The sequence below is a fragment of the Lactuca sativa genome, chromosome 3, assembly GCF_002870075.4.
Source record: "Lactuca sativa cultivar Salinas chromosome 3, Lsat_Salinas_v11, whole genome shotgun sequence".
Classification (NCBI taxonomy): domain Eukaryota; kingdom Viridiplantae; phylum Streptophyta; class Magnoliopsida; order Asterales; family Asteraceae; genus Lactuca; species Lactuca sativa.
The window spans coordinates 57,921,904-57,936,949 of record NC_056625.2 but is presented as its reverse complement, the minus strand read 5'-3'; positions in this window follow the sequence as shown (position 1 = coordinate 57,936,949).

Below are 15,046 nucleotides of genomic sequence, written 5' to 3'. Positions count from 1 at the left end.
CCCTATATCAGCAAACCCCATCGTTCTGCTTCCCGCACGTGTTGCACTTACCTTGGCCATGATGGCCTCTCACTCTCTAATCAGAAGTCTTAGGTCTCTTCGCGAGTCCCCCCGCTGTCTGAACATACTCGGCCTTCCTCTTCTCGAGGTGCTCCAAATCTATCTCCCACTCTCGAGCTCTAGCTATCACGTCCTCTAAATTCCTACAAGATGAAAAGCAACAAACTCCCTGATATCATATCATAGCACGTAATGGTATCTCGTCTTCTTCATCTCCTCATCTGCAGCGTACTGTAGAACCAATAAGGTTCTCTCCCTAAATTTGTTGGTGATCTCTGCCACAGTCTCAGTCGTCGGGCGAAGGTCCTGAAACTCCCTCACCAACTATTGCACCTTGATATCTACTGCAAACTCCACCCTAAACTGGGTCGTAAACTCATCCCAACTCATCGTCTCAATGGCCTCGCCTCCCAAAGCGAAATCTACCTCCTCCCACTGTTGGGTCGTGTTTTGTATTAAGTGTTGCGTCTATTGGGCTCGTTAGCTAGTCCATTTTTGTATCTCCGGTGTGGGCCTGTCCATCCGTGAGTTTAGTAGGGTTGAATATAAATATAGGTGCTTGCATGCATCTTAAAAAAGATAGAATAGAACGATCAGAGCATTATTCAGAAGTTTATTATTATCGTTATTGTAACCCTAAATCTTCTATAGCGGAAGTTCTTAGTCGAGCTCTGCTGCGGATTGTTTGATCTAATCATTCGACATATTTTGATCCACTCTTATTTTATTCATTGTTTTGAGTTCATCGTAATACCTGTTTCATAGATCTAATCGATCTTAACGTTTGTTATTTTATCCTATCAATTGGTATCAGAGCAGGAGGCTGTGTAATTCATACACATCTTTTCTGTGAAAAAGGTTGTGATTAGGGTTATTCCGCATTAACTAATATTTATTGAGCCGTCATCCCATAATTGACGTAACTCAGCATTTATTCGTTTTTCCCTAACTTAATATATTACAAGTCTGATCTTTTAAACAGGTTATTCGATCTAGCATGGACAAGTCACAATCAAATCCCATTAACATCTCAAACAACATTGGATCAACGACGAAGATTCCCATCCTTTACACCCAGGATTACGAAGTCTGGGCACATCACTTTGAAGATTATGTTATTGGATCTGAGGACAACGGATATCTTATTTGGGAGGCAATCGTGTCTGGACCATTCGCTCATTCAGCAACATCAAGAATCATTAAAACTCAAAAAGAGTACAATGATCTATTGAAAGATGTAAAAGATGTTGCCCAAGACGAAAAAGATAAATTTCAGTGCAATATTAAAGCATTGAGACTGATCAGATTCGCTCTTCAATCTGATACTTTCAGGCTAGTGAGTTCGTGCAGCACTGCTAAAGAGATATGGGATAGGCTGCGAGAGTTATATTCCACAGATGAAGATCTCGAGCATTCCATTCAACCCTTACTTTTGTCCGAGTTTGGTGAATTCAAGCAGAGTCCTGAAGAAACTGTAACTCAAACGTTTGATCGCTTCAATCATCTTCTTAGTAAGATGATTAAACATGATATTGAAAGGAAGTTGATTGAACAAAAGGTTACGTTTTTAAATGGTCTTAGATCCGAGTGGAGAGCGGTTATGTCCACCGTTAAAGCACATGAGCAATTCAAATCTTACTCATTGGCAAAGCTGGTAGGGATTTTGAAATCCCAAGAAAAGATTGTCTTGCAGGAGAAAAATGTAGTTTCAGGCTTGGGATCATTGGCCCTTCTGTCCAAAAGCAAAGGTGTGATGGAAGATGAAGACTTCAACTTAGAGGACTATGACCTTACCTCTGATGACTATGCAATGATGGTGTCAAACCCGAAGAGGTTCATCAAGAAAAGGTTTCCTACCAATAAGAACCGAAATTGGCAGGGAAGTTATAGTTCTGAAAAGGTCAGGGAAGAACCGAAAGCAGAAGAACCAAAGAAGGAACCGAAAGCTGAAGGAGATTCGGGTGTGAACTGCTACTATTGTGGAGGAAAGAACCACTATGCCAAAGATTGTGTCCTCAAGAAAATAGAAGAAAAGGATGAGGAGAAAGATGAAGAAGTTGTGTTAATGAAAAAGTTGGAAGAGATCAAGAAAAAGAAAGTTGTCACTAACCCTCCAATGAATGCTTTAATTGTGCAAGGTTCGGTAGTAGATGATGAGTTCGGTGGCGTGGAAGTCTGGTCAACCGACTCTGAGGATGATGAAGTAAGGAAGCCATCTTATGGAAAGGCTTATGTTGCGAAGGATGAAGGAAGCGGTGGAAGGTGCTTGATGGTGTTGGATGTGTCTCAAATGAGGGGATACAACACAGACGGTGGGAATGAAGACACAAAGGAGTGAGAGGACTTGTGCTTCACAGCAAAACCTCTCAGCGTGCAATTTAACGAGCTTGATGAGTTAATAAAGAAGGTACAATCTATTTTTGTTTCATTCAAAGTCCCACAAAGTTCATATGAAAAAGAATTAAAAAATGTAAATTCAAGAATCTCACATCTAGACAGCAGTTTAACTCAAACACAGGTCACCAACTCTAACCTAACTGACCAATTAAGCAGGGCGTCTTCAAAAAGTGAGGAACGGAGGATGTGGATCGAGCTGAAGGAGTCGGAGTTAATCAAATCCAAGGACGAAAACATTTATTTACAAAGAGACAATTTGAAACTTTTAAAACAGAGAAATGTCTTTTGTTTAATTGCTAAGCGTCTTTACACTAATATCACACAACTTCATTTAAACTGTGAAATAGGGCAGAAAATTCATCGCATGATTTTGCCCTTCCTTGAGTTTAAGGAGGATGAAATCGACGCTGAAGCATATAGTTGCGAAAGTGTAGTTTCGTCTGAGGATGTAAATCCGACTTATATGTATGGACTAGACAAAATCGAATCTTTCATAAAGTCCAAGGACCATAAGGACATGCTGAAAAACCTTTTGGATGAAAATGATAAATTGAAACTAAGGACCGAAACCATACAAAAGTTTGACTCATTGAATGCCAACTTGAGCTCAGAAAATAAAATTGATGTTGAAAATGCATCTGAGCTTAATGAGGATGATGATATGAGTGAAATTTCTGTAGAGGATGTAGTTGACTGTTCTGAGTTTGTCAAGAGCAAACCCGAAAACCACAAAAATCTTATTTCAGAAAATTCTGTGGAGTTTGCTCGTTTGTCCCAACAAAAGTCCCCGATCCTTGAAGAAAAGGTTGTTGTATACCAAAAGGTAAGGACGACTCCAAATCAAGTGTATAAGGTCACAGGTGTAACCGAACATCAGACAGCTGAACTCACATCCATTGTAAATGAAGACAATGCTGATGGTTGTGATGAGTTCTTCTGGTCCGCTCCTATCGACAATGCTGACGAAACTGTTGGTCTGTCTGAACGGACGTCCTGGAAAACCAAAGGCAGATATGTACCAGAGCCTCTGAACAAGACCGATATCTTTGACATGCCAAGTACTAGTGGTACAAAAGATGTTCCTGAAGAAAAAGGAGATCCTGCAAAAGAAGTCACTCCTTCAAGCGAAACTTCATCAGTTCAGAGTGAACCGGATGACAAAAAGCAAAAGCAAAAAGCAAATATCCATCGACAGCCGAAGCAAGTGAAGAATCAGAAGCAACAAAGGAATATGAGATACAAGAAGAATCTCTCAGAACAAAAACAGTTTTGGCAATCTCAAAACGCCCATTTCTTTTATCATGACAGAAATTCAAAGTCAGAGAAAAGTACTGTTAGATCACAAGAAAGTAATAACAACCGAAGGGAGAGGTTCGGTTCTGAGGGTCATAACAACCGAAAGGACACGTTCGGTTCTAAAAATTATGATAACCAAAGGCAAAGGTTCGATTCAGAAAACACAAGCTACCGAAAGCATAAGTTCGGTTCTGAGAGCAAAAGCAACCAAAGTTCTAAGTTCGGTACCACTAATGATCAAAAACAAAAGGGTCACTTAGAACTTCAAGTCAAGAAAACATCTCAGTCTAAATACTCTCGTTCTACCTCTTCTAATCCTTCTAATTCCTCTCAACCTCATTCTAAATCCAATTCTATTAATACTCAAAATCCAAAATCTTCAACAGATTTGAAAGGAAAATCGAAGGTCTCCTCAGTCAAAACCGATCAAAAGCATTCCAATGTCCCAATGCCTAAACCTGAATCCAAACCGACTGTAACAAATCCCAATAAAATTAAGGATTTCACCATTAAAAAGAAAGATGAAACAACTTTAATAAAAAGAACATACCTTGTTGACATCTCTCTTACTATTCCTGTTCCTGTGAAAGGCTCAGGTGGACCCAAGAAACTTTGGGTTCCTAAATATGCTTAATTTTTGCAGGTTATCAGTGACGAGCAGTTTGACGAAGAATGGTACATTGACAGTGGCTGCTCGTGTCACATGACAGGAAGGAAGGAAGAGCTGACGGAATTTTGGTCTCTTGCAAACGGTGGAAATGTCAAGTTCGGGAACAACTCATTCGGCACAATAAAAGGCTATGGAATGATAACAAATGGTGATTTTACGATTAGGAAGGCCGCATACGTTGAAGGACTACAGCACAACCTCATCAGTGTATCTCAGCTTGTTGGAGGTACCGGTCTCAAGATCTCATTCGATGATGAGGGTTCGGAAATAATTGAAAAGAAAACGAAAAGAGTAATTCTCAAATCGGAGCGCAAAGGCGAAATGTTTCCCCTGAACCTCAAACCCATCAAAGGGAATCCAACTATCTGCCTGTTATCCAAAGCACAATCTAACGAAAGCTGGCTGTGGCGCCGAAGGCTCTCTCATCTCAACTTCAAGGATATTAACAAACTTGTCATAGGTGGTCATGTTCGAGGTCTTCCACTGCTCAAATTCGATCGAGAACATTTATGTGTTGCGTGTGAAATGGGGAAGCAGAGTCGTCAAAGTCACCCATCGATTGTAAACACTAAAGTTGTTGAACCATTAGAGTTAATTCACATTGACTTGTGTGGTCCATCATCTATCGAAAGCATCGGCGGTAGCAAGTATATTCTTGTCATCGTTGTTGACTTCTCGCGTTTTACATGGGTGTTCTTTCTAAAGCACAAATCTGAAGCGACTCTCAAGCTGAAGATGTTTATCAAGCAGGTTGAAGTACAGCTGAAGAAAGTCGTTCGCAACATCAGGAGCGATAATGGTCTGGAGTTCAAAAATAAAGAATTCGAAGAATTCTTAGCCGACAAAGGAACCAGTCACAACTTCTCAGCTCCCTACACCCCTCAACAAAACGGAATTGTTGAAAGACAAAACTGATCTTTGTGTGAGGCGGCCCGAAGCATGCTAAGTTTTGCTTCTTTACCTTTATATTTTTGGGCTGATGCTATTGTTGCAGCTTGTTTTACGCAGAATAGGTCATATCTCAATAAGCGATTCACTCTCACTCCTTATGAGATCATCAACAACAGGAAGCCAAATGTCAAATTTTTTCATGTATTCGGCTCACGGTGCTTCATCTTCAATTCTAAAGAACATCGTAACAAGTTCGATGTCAAAGCCGATGAAGGGATATTTCTGGGCTATTCTCTCATTTCTAAAGCCTACAGGGTATTAAACAAGTGCTCAAGGAAAATAGAAGAAACTTATTATGTGACTTTTGATGATAGCTATGTCAAAAAGCTAAAGGCCAACGAAGACACAGTTGGAGAAATCTTTTCTCACACAGGCCAAGTCACAGCCTCGATCACAAACCTATTTGAGAATTTCGTCGAGTTATTCGATGAACCAGAAAAGGCAACTCTCTCAGAAGCTAGTGCAGTAGACAACAAAGTAGATCATCTGAAGCAACTCATCGAAGATACTGCAAAGAGAATGAATGAAGGAGGATCAAGTTCTAACGAACCTCCACAGCACGATACTTCAGTTGAGGGGGAGGACACATCTTCGTCATCACAGCCGAGCTCACATGTAGAGGGGGAGAACAGTTCTCAAGCTGCACCCGAAGGTGCTATAACACCCGAAAGTGCTACAACACCCGAAGGTGCGTCAACACCTGAAAGCTCAACACCACCCGAAACCCCTATAGCTCCGGAAACTCAAGACACATCTGAAAACTTATATGTCGAGGGGGAGAATGCTGATATGCTTTATGACGATGACAGTCAATCTGAACTAGAAGAGATGGTAAACGCTGGATTGGATCCATCTTATGATCCAAATTACCCTCCTCTTGTCAAATGGACCAGAGATCATCCTGTTTCCCAGGTTGTCGGCAATGTCACTGAAAAGGTCCTGACCCAATCACAACTAAAGGCAAAACAAACTTCCTTATTTTCAAAAGTAGAATTCTGTATGTTTAACTCCTTCGTCTCAAAAGTTGAACCAAAGACAGTTAACACTGCTCTCGATCACTCCGATTGGGTTCAAGCTATGCAAGACGAACTGAATGAATTCGAAAGGAATAAAGTTTGGCGTCTCATTCCAACTCCTCAAGATGCCTCAGTTGTTGGTCTCAAATGGGTCTTCAGAAATAAGATGGAAAAGGAAGGCAACGTGATACGAAATAAAGCCCGTCTGGTGGTGAAAGGATACTGTCAGGAGGAAGGAATCGACTATGAAGAAACTTTCTCTCCTGTAGCTAGGCTGGAATCCGTTAGAATATTTCTTGCCTATGCTGCACACAAAAACTTTGAGGTCTACCAAATGGATGTCAAGTGCGGATTTCTAAATGGAGAACTTGAAGAAACGGTGTACGTGGAGCAACCTCCTGGATTCGTCAATGAAAGGTACCCCAATCACTGTTACATTTTGGACAAAGCCGTATATGGACTGAAACAAGCTCCGAGGGCCTGGTATGAAACGCTAACCAAATTTTTAAAGATGTCAAAATTCAAACAAGGTTCGGTTGACCCAACCTTCTTTCGTAAGAAGGAAGGTAACCACCTTATGATTGTTCAAATTTATGTCGATGATATCATCTTTGGCTCAACGAATCCTGGCTTAACAGCTGAATTCAAAAAGTTGATGGAGACTAAATTTGAAATGAGCTCAATGGGTCCAATTAACTTTTTCCTTGGTTTAAATATTAGACAGGGACCCGAAGGCATCTTTATTAATCAGGAAGCTTACACGAAGACTCTCCTCACAAAATTTGGCATGATGGGAGATTCAAAGGTTAAAGTTCCAATGGCGTTCAGCACCAAGCTTACTCCATCATTGGATAAGCCAGCAGTTGATATTAAGCTATATCGCCAGATGATCGGTCCTCTGATGTATCTTACTGCTAGCAGGCCTGATATAATGTTCTCTGTTTGTTACTGTGCTAGATTTCAGGCGAATCCACGTGAACCTCATATGCTTGCAGTGAAGAACATACTTCGTTATCTCAAGCGAACTACCTCTTTAGGCCTATGGTATCCATCCAACTCAGGCTTCTTCGTTCAAGCCTACTCAGATGCAGACCTTGGAGGTTGTGGACTAGATAGGAAAAGCACCACGGGAGGCTGCCAATTCCTAAACGGGAAGTTGGTTAGTTGGCAATCAAAGAAACAGGCTTGTGTATCTCTATCTACCGCTGAAGCAGAATACATCGCAGCTGCCTCCTGTACTTCTCAAGTGATTTGGATCCAAAGTCAACTCCGGGATTATGGACTCAATATGAAAAAGATCCCACTATATTGCGACTCAGAAAGTGCAATTAGGATCTGTCATAACCCAGTGCAACACTCGAAGACTAAGCACATAGCACTGAGGTATCACTTCATTAAGGATCATGTGGAAGATGGGAACGTCGAAATTCATTTTGTTCGAACCACTGATCAACTGGTTGACATCTTCACCAAAGCTCTTCCTGAAGCATCGTTCAACAAAATTCTACAAGGGCTAGGTATGATGGAATCAGAGTCAGTACCAAACATTACCTCTCAAACTCAAAAGTAAGAAGCGAAATAGACCGAACGTTCGGGTTCGGGTCTTGTACTAATGTACCGAAATGAACCGAACGCTCGGGTTCGGTTGAATAATCTGCTTTTCGCTCATCAATCAAAGGTAGTTTTCTTGGTTGTAGATCTTATGTATAATTGTTCCAAATGCATTTATCTTATGTCAAAGTTATTCTCTTTGTTAAACCTATTTTCTTTGGCAACCGAAATATACCGAACGTTCAGGTTCGGTTCTAAAATTTTTCTCACCCGAAATAGACCGAACGCTCGGGTTCAGTTCCAAAGTTTTTCACAACTGAAATAAACCGAACGCTCGGGTTCGGTTCCAATACTTTTTTTCTTTTTTTTTATTTATTTCACTTTTATTTTTTTTATTTTTATTGTTATTAAAAATTCCAAAAAAAAAAATTTATAAATTCAAAAACTCCAAAAATACTTTGTTCTTTATTTTCTTTTTGGCTTTAATTTTATTTGTGTGTTCGTTTATGGGGAAATTGTTGAATTAGCTAAGTGTCCCTAGAAGCATGTTGTTGTATGTGTCCAAAGCCTCACCTGATTCTGAATAATAGGCCTTACTGACTTGGTATAAACAAACCTTGTCTTCCCAATTAGGCTTTCCTATTTATTCTAATCATGAGCTACCTAACTCTCTTCTCACATGAGATAAGAGTTTTCTGCTTGGTCCTATTTTTCACAGCAGAGGTACTTTGATTTCTTACGCCATCTAAATTGCATTTCTCCATCACATTTGTTTCACAAACGTAACCCTTGAGACTCTCAGAAATTACCACTGAGGTTTATGGTTGCACAATTTATGTGTTCATGATCTTAGTTTCGTGCCACTACGATCTAAGTGAAACCCAAAATTCAATACCCAATACGAATTGATGGTGAACAATTAACTTGCTCTAGTTTTCACTAATGCATTGACGGACGTACCTCCTTGAAATCTCAAAATTTTCTTTTTGTGTGATTCCTATGAAATTGTTAACACCCATAACATTTCTTCCCTTGGGATCCAGTTTTAAATTTTTTTTGAGATTTTATATACATATTTCTGAGCTAAATTAAATTATCTCCAACCTACTTGTTTAATAGACTACACCGGTCTCACAAGTACTTCGTTCGCTTTCTATCTTATATCAAGATTAGGAAGTTTGAATCGAAACGAAAGCCACCCTAATAAGCCTAGTTAAAAGAAGCCTTTCAACACTTCTTAATAAGTGTTTGATCGTTATTCAACGGGAAACCACACAAACACTTTAAGGTCTCTCTTGACTTTGAAGGAAAAGATTCGTGCCCAGGATCATTTGTTTCGTGTCTTAATTGACATCACATATTTTCCCAAAAATATTGCTTTATTTCTTTTCTTTTACACCCTAAGCACGAAAATCTTTGATTTTCCTAAATTCAGGTTCTATTAATTACAAGGCATTTTACTTGGATTGGCAGTTGATTAAAGGCTGTGGTTGATTTTAATCCACGTGGGGGAATTTTTCAAAAGATGCCGTTACAATTTGAAGGGATAAGATGAAGACATGCTGACTCAGGCGGGAGTCTAATCGATTTGATTTCAAACGGCGCTAAAAGGGACAGCGTGTGAATCTGAACCGTATCGTCTCCAAACGGCGCCTGATGGGAAGGCGTGTTATTAGGGACCTGACATTCTCTCTCATGCGTGATCATCGGCAACCCCAACTGTCACGCATCAGTCAACTCCGGAAAAACCCTTCGTTTTTCAATAGAAGATTTGGGAAGATCTTTCTCTCTCCTTACACCACAGTATAAAAGGCAACATCCTCCACCGTTTACCTCTTTACTGCAATTCAAATTCCCAGAGCGCAAGAAATACCTAAACCTTCATTGTTCATCATCTTCTCTACTTTCTTCAAGCAATGGCAGATTCCTCTTCTGTTCACGCAACATCCCACATTTTGCCCATTCGCCCACAACAAAGCCTAATCATCGATTTAACCCCTCATGCTTACGACGCCTTCATGTTCCCCATTATCAAGTGTCTGAAGTTTTCTCCGATCGCTCCTGCACTTACAAGCGCTGAAACTGTTCCGATGGAGTTCTTGTCACAAATCTTTGCGACCGCTCACTACGACAAGGTCGTTGACATAATCTTTTTTGATGTCTTTGAGCACAAGGCATCAATTCCCAAGCAAAGGTTTTGCTCGCTGTTAGGGTTTGAACCTGATTCTACGAGGGTTAACCCTGAAACGATTCCAATGGGGCACTTGTTCAACATGTTTTATAACATGGGTTATACGGAGGTGCTTACTACGGTCACGAAGTTCAAGAAGTCGTGCCTACCTCCACAGTGGAACGGGATGTTCACTGTTCTATTCAAAGGGTTATCTGAAAGAAGTTCTGGATCTGATGGTGCCAGTCGGTTATTTCTGTCCATAATGTATGGTATCTACAATGGCATCAACATGGATTATGGGTTTGTTCTATGGCAACAACTCATCCAGAGTCTCTCCTCTACCTCCAGACATTCCGAGATTTCATACGCTAGGTTCTGGACTCTGATCACGAAATGGGTGATGGACAAGTACCATGTCCCCATTGTCGCTGGTGCTCCAATGTCTTCGATTGGTACCTTCCATACCACGAAGATCATTGTGTCGGACGCTTCAAAGTTTCCGTTCAACAGGTCTATTCCGGAAACCATGTATGGGGATGTTCCTGCTGACAGTCGGATTATCCAGACGTACAAAGGGTTCAAGCATTATGGTCCGAGGAATCTTACTCCAGAGATGTTGAAGTCAATACATGATGCCGACAAGCCTGCTCCCAGAGGCAAAAAGGCTGATAAGGGGAAACAGGTGGCAAAAGGAGCAAAAGGCCCTTCTCCAAAGAAGAGGAAACCCACCAAGCCTGCTCAGTCTCCACAGCAAAAGAGGAGAAAAACCCAACCACGACGAAAGTTAATTATCGCTTCCTCCTCAAGCGAGTCTGAGGGTGAGAGTTCAGATTCTGATGACTCTCCATGTGGCAACACTCCACCCAGATCTCCTACCCCAGAAGTTCATGCATCTACTTCTCCAATTTTCTCTCCACCTAAAACCATTCCTACTTCTATTCCCCCCATAACTTCCACTACTTCAATACCACCCACTTCAATCCCAATACCAACACCAATATTCACCAACGCAACCACAACATCCACTGCAGATGTTAGAGCCAACGTATCTGATACGGGGGTTCATACTGATGCACCCGAAACCACTCCAGCACCCGAAACCACAAAAGCACCCGAACCTACACCTATACCCGAAACAACCCAACCCGAACCTACCCATACTACTACACCACCAGCTTCACCACCACTACCTTCTCCTGGTCATGCTTCAGAGGGAGAAGAACCATTCCTTGGCGGGGAAGATATGACGTTTGACTCGGTCTATTATAGTCCGTTTCAAGTACAGAGTGATGATGATGACGACGCTCATGTCACAAAACGACATCTCAAGGAGCTCCATGACAAGATTGACTTGCTCATCGCCTCCTCTTCCACTTCTCAGTCATCCCTTTCTGAAGATGCAGTTCAGAAGATTGTTGACGCCTTCTCTAAAGCTCAGCAAGATTCTATTGCTTCTGCAACCTCTGCCATGGATGCCTCAACAAAAGCCTGTCAGGCGGCGACCGAAAAAGTCAATAAACTATTTTCTGATGCCTCTTCTCTGTTAAAGTCTTTACAGGAGAGTGCAAATGCTGCCAAGACTACGTTGGAACCAATTGTTCAACAGCTAGCAACGTCAGTCTCCACTGAGTTGAAGTCCTTCGCTTATTTTCGTCAAATGCTTTCAGATGACAACTCAGCCTTTCGCACAACCATTGACGAGCGTCTCTCGAAGCTACAAGAAGATTTGGCTGCCGAGAACTCTCTTATGGATGTTCTTGCCAAGAAGACCACTGCTCTGAAGGTCAAGAGCGTTCAACTCTCCCACTCTCAACAGGAGATTGACTCTCTTCGGTCCGAAAGGGAGGTGATAAAGTCGTGTGTTTCGGATGTCCACTCTGCCATCTCCAACATCCTCGAAGCACATGATCCTATCCTTAACTATACTGTGAGGCGTGACCTTGCAGAGAAGCTGTCTCCCGCCCTTGCCCTGCTCAGCAAACTCGAAGAGCTACTTGATTTCGTGTCCATTCCGAAACAAGGGGGAGAGAAGGAATCTATGTCCCAACCACCTCCTACCTCAAAGGCAACTCACACTACCGAACCTCCTCCAGTAGGCCAAGCCTCCGGTTCCGGTGTGAAAGATAAAGTCAAAAAGATTGCTGAGGAAGAAGAAGAAGAAGAAGAAGAAGAAACAATCGCCGACTTGTTGAAGCGTAGAAGTCGACACAATGAGGCTAATATCAGTGCTCGTGTGGCAAGAGAGGCTGAAGAAGCCGAACGTAAACAGAAGGAAGCCCACGACCTTCTTGAGAGTAGGAAAACTCTTTTTCCTGCCTGGACTCTCGAGAGGATGATAAAAGAAGCCATTGACACACCGAATATCTTGTAGCTGGAACCTGTAATATCTCTTGATTGTTCCAACACTGTCGACTCTCAGTTTGACATGCCACTGACCCGAAAGGCGTTTATCTTTCATGCCTTCTCCAACGTTGCAGAGTTCCCTCATCCTCATCCACAGGTTGATCGGGACTTAATCAATTTCTATCTGAAGGCTGCTCAACCTCAGTATCAGACTTGGAGCGCTCAGAAAATTATCAACGTTCGGGTCTTGAAGCCGTATACTGAAGGGAACTTCATCAACATTCGGTTCAAGGTACTTCGGGGATCTACCAAAACCGAACATGCTATTTCCCTTGCAGATCTTTCAAACCTTAATCCCCATGATTGGATTATCTTGCACAACATCCTTCTCACCAACGAAGCTGAATACGGTCCGATCATCGACCATCTCAAGAGGATGCTCGTGTGCTACATCATGGAAGTTGCACTGATGGATCAGGAGATTGCAAGCGTATTTAAGAAGAAACCAAAAATATCTCCTGTTGGCTCTGCCAGTGATCTCAACCAAATGCAGATGGGTAAAATTGACTCGAGAAGGAATTCGGTCATGTTCACCAGGAACGAAGGACAGATATGTCTTTTCGCTTTGGCTGACAAACACCTCTACACCACTGCTTGCTTAGAGCACATTTTGGGGATCATCCACAGATGCAAGCAGAACTCAGCGGATGATGTCAAGTACTTCGATGACATGATACAATGGTACATTCGGTTCAGAAAGACTATTCTCGCTCTTATCACACGTCTATTTGATATTGTAAAGAAGGCTCCTGCTGTTAGCCCGAAGAAGAAGTAGTCTCGCTCCAATTTGACGCAAAGGGGGAGATTGTTGGGTCGTGTTTTGTATTAAGTGTTGCGTCTATTGGGCTCGTTAGCTAGTCCATTTTTGTATCTCCGGTGTGGGCCTGTCCATCCGTGAGTTTAGTAGGGTTGAATATAAATATAGGTGCTTGCATGCATCTTAAAAAAGATAGAATAGAACGATCAGAGCATTATTCAGAAGTTTATTATTATCGTTCATGTAACCCTAAATCCTCTACAGCGGAAGTTCTTAGTCGAGCTCTGCTGAGGATTGTTTGATCTAATCATTCGACATATTTTGATCCACTCTTATTTTATTCATTGTTTTGAGTTCATCGTAATACCTGTTTCATAGATCTAATCGATCTTAACGTTTGTTATTTTATCCTATCACCCACCATTCACGAGCTCTGTCTTTTAGAATACAGGAAGCAAATATGACCTTCGACCCCTCGGGGCAAAAGCTCGTCCGGAAAGTGTTCACCATGTTCGCTACCCACCTCTTACTAGCAATGGGGTTCTTCTCCTCAAAGAACTTGGGAGCTCTACAAGCATGGAACTCGCAGGAGGAAAGAGAGAGAGCCCCCACAATAGCCATAATCTCATTGTAGTACATGCCTAGACGCTCATCCAAAATCTCCATGATCCCCTCCTTAACTAAACTGAATATTATAGGAGTCTGATCCAAAATACCATGGGTGATTTTTGACGAGATAAATTCCCGCATCTGCTCATCAATCGACTCAACACCAACATTTGAGCCCAAACCAGAACCCGAACCTCCTCCACGTGTTCTCATCACCATTATGAAAAACAATCATACAAACGATCAGAACATACCCAAAGAATCATCATCCCACAGGCTTCCTAGATTCTCCGTGACTCTCTTCGATTCAAGTATGGATCATGTAATTTCAGTAATATGGGCCTAATACTCTACCTTCCACACTTATCCATACTTTCCTCAAGAGTTACCTCGAATCCTCTAAGTCATCTTCTCAAACTGGTACTCCAAGTACCCGCTAAACAACACAACCAAACTCACTATTACACTTCCTAGGCTCTCCTAGGTTCCCGACCTCACCCTGCCATCAGTTGCTGAAGAACTCCTACTAATGTCAGCTAACTAGTTCATGAATACAATCACATGCAACAAAGCTTAGATAATCCTTTGGGTAAAAGACTCAACCCTACAACGGTTGGACTCAGACAAGAGTTACACAATGGGGTCGAATCCATCACTCTAAGATTATTTAACCTATATAACATGCAGTTTAACGTATTCACTTAATAGTTAACTCGCGTCACTAAGGGGTCTCACAAAGCACAAAGAAAGCAGCATTTATGCAGTAAAGCTCCAACCACAAAACAAACAAAGGATATCCCAAGCTCACTTACTACTACCATGCTAGGAACTTCTACTCTCATTGCCAGTTTCCTTATGCATGAAAATTATACATAATATAGGAAATATAATCATGATCATATACAATATTTATAGCATACACTTAGCACTCACTTCTACCAATATAGATTCCATATCTAGCATATCATCCAATTCTCCTAGGCTACAAGGCATCACATATCAGACCAATCTATCATACAATTCCTGAAAGTATCCATAGCCTCATCCTAGCATGCAAGCATTCATATCATATAACATATCATGTATGGGTATTGTGGGAATCACTTACTTGATCTCGGCTGATTGCACGCATTACACCACCTTTTTCTTTATAAAAATCTTTT